This window comes from Aplysia californica, unplaced genomic scaffold, assembly GCF_000002075.1.
Source record: "Aplysia californica isolate F4 #8 unplaced genomic scaffold, AplCal3.0 scaffold00774, whole genome shotgun sequence".
Taxonomy (NCBI): domain Eukaryota; kingdom Metazoa; phylum Mollusca; class Gastropoda; order Aplysiida; family Aplysiidae; genus Aplysia; species Aplysia californica.
In genome coordinates, this window is record NW_004798044.1 from 4,419 (window position 1) to 6,765 (window position 2,347).

The 2,347-nt window shown below is 44.0% G+C and overlaps 1 long non-coding RNA gene across 1 annotated transcript in view; it reads left to right on the forward strand.

Moving 5' to 3' along the window:
• Positions 1–2,347, forward strand: part of LOC118478641 — a 9,198-nt gene that overhangs the window by 4,412 nt on the left and 2,439 nt on the right. The window lies entirely within an intron of this gene.

The following is a 2,347-nucleotide window of genomic DNA, read 5'->3' on the forward strand; positions in this document are numbered from 1 at the left end:
AGAGGAGGGTAACAGAACAACCGACAAGACAGACACATTTACGAGTTGAAGAGCAGACCACGTAGCGAAATCTACTCGTCACGTCTCGTGCTATCAGTGAGTAACGGTTTGCCGAGTTCGGAAGAAAAAAACAAAGAAAAAGAAAAGCGAAGACGTCGCGAAGGGGACTACCGACAGCTTGATGGGTCTGAGACTGAGAGCAGTCAGAGGGAAAACTGAAGTCCATATCGACGCGACTCGGTTCATTCAGTGCTGGGACAGGCAGGTCCAAACCTACTGTTAGAAACGAACGACAGAGGGAAAGTGAAGGAGTAAGAGGATTTACCACTTGCAGCAAGCACCCACCCTCCAACCACCCACACAATATACAGCGAAAGAAAAGAAGTAAGATCACTTTCTTCACCCGTACAGTGGTGCATACATGACGTGTATCAAATAGCAAACAAAATGTGTGAACTATTTTACCATTTCGATATATGACAACGCACGTTACGCTGACACACGGCCAATACTTTGCCAAAACACAGTGTTTCACCTTTTATTTATTCGCTTATTTTTTTAGCGTTGTTTTGGTTGGAGTATTTCGACCTTTCTTAGGCCTAAGAGTTTCACGCCAATAAATTGGCAAAAAAAAGATTATTAATCCGCAGACAGGATAAAGAGGCTGAAACAGCACCTGGACATGGATCGCTGGTGCCTCTATAAATAAATCATTGATGGTAAGGTCAGGTCAGAGTTTCACGTCCTCTTCATTTACTTATTTTTGTTGTTTTAAGTTGGGAGAGTTGTACAGTCGCAGATCTCGACCTTTCTTAACAGTTTCACGTTCTGTTCATTTGCTTGTTTGTTGTTTTGATTGGAGTGTTACAGTTTTTCTTTCTCTTTTTTTTTTCTCCCGGGTTCCCTTTTTCAAGATGCCAAGTGTTGTCCCAACGCATGAACATATAAAAGTTCCGTTTTCGCGGCCACTCCCAACCCTTCCACTTATTAATTAAACAAAACCTAGACTCTATACCCGGTACCTACATTGTGTCATTTATTTCGTTACTCTGTTTCAGGTGTTTTGTTTTTCATTTGTAAACTTTGGGGAAGGGGGGGGGGGAGGTGTAATTATGCAGTCCTTTTCCCCGCCCAAATAGTATTTACACAGAAGCGTGAGGGGCGTTGTCATGTCGACTATGGCGGTATGATAATACTTAAGCCAGGGGTGGGGTAAAATCAGACGAGGCTCGGTGACAACCCTCAAAAGCAGCGAAACAAAATCAGAGCTGCCTGACGGTGACCACCCATGCTCTTGTGTCAATCCTTCGGTAACTTACAAACTTTTTGTTTTTAAGTGGAGATATTTTACGTTCCCATCAACATAATTTTGATCATTTGAATGGTGGGTCTGCATGCGATTGTGAAACCCCTAACCACCACACCACAAACGCCAGTAGAATATGCGTACGTATATACAGGAACAAAAACTTTTTAAAAAGCAGCCCGCAAAATCATAACTGCATGGCTGTGGTGTTAGTGGTCATACTTATGTCCATCTGTAACAAACAAACAATGTGTTTTTAATGATCTCACTATGCCGCTACGAATGTACTACGATAACACGAACTCAAAAAGCAGCACACAAAATCATAGCTGCAAGGTGGTGGTGAAAGTGTTGGAGGAGGAGGAGGAGGTGGTGGTGGTGGTCATACTACTTAATGTCCATCAGTCGGTTTGGTACTGAATCAGAGAGTGGCCGGCGTCGTCGGGGTCACGTGGTACCTGGGGAAGGAGTCCCTTAAGTGTGCCGTGACCCCGACAGCACGACCTGGGCCCCCACATTTTTCTTTTTTATGAAAATGAAAAAGAAGATTCGCCCCCCATGCCTGCCCCGGGATGAGGTAGTAGGTTGTATTGTTGAGAACTACACCATTTACAGAGGAACAGTACAATCTGCTAGCTTTCCCCGTGGCCGGGCGCCTACAACGACCAGAGGGAAATAACCACACGAGCAACGACATACGGAATTATACCAAAGACACTATGTAGGCTATACTATCTTTGATTATAGGCCTACTGCACTACTGGTATCTCTTTCTCCACTGCTTTCTTTCTTCTTTTCTTTCTGTCTCTTTCTCTATCCGACAGCCCCCCCTCGTAGGTATCTCTGTCCATATTATCTCCTCTCTCTCTCTCTCTCTCTCTCTCTCTCTCTCTCTTTCTCTCCCCCCTCTAAGTTCTTCTATAGTACACATCCATCAATCTTTCAAACTACATGTGCCGGTATCTATTATTCAGAACTTGTTCACCCGAAGTGCTTGATGTGCACACAGAAATACAACAATGGTGTACATTCTTAAGCACA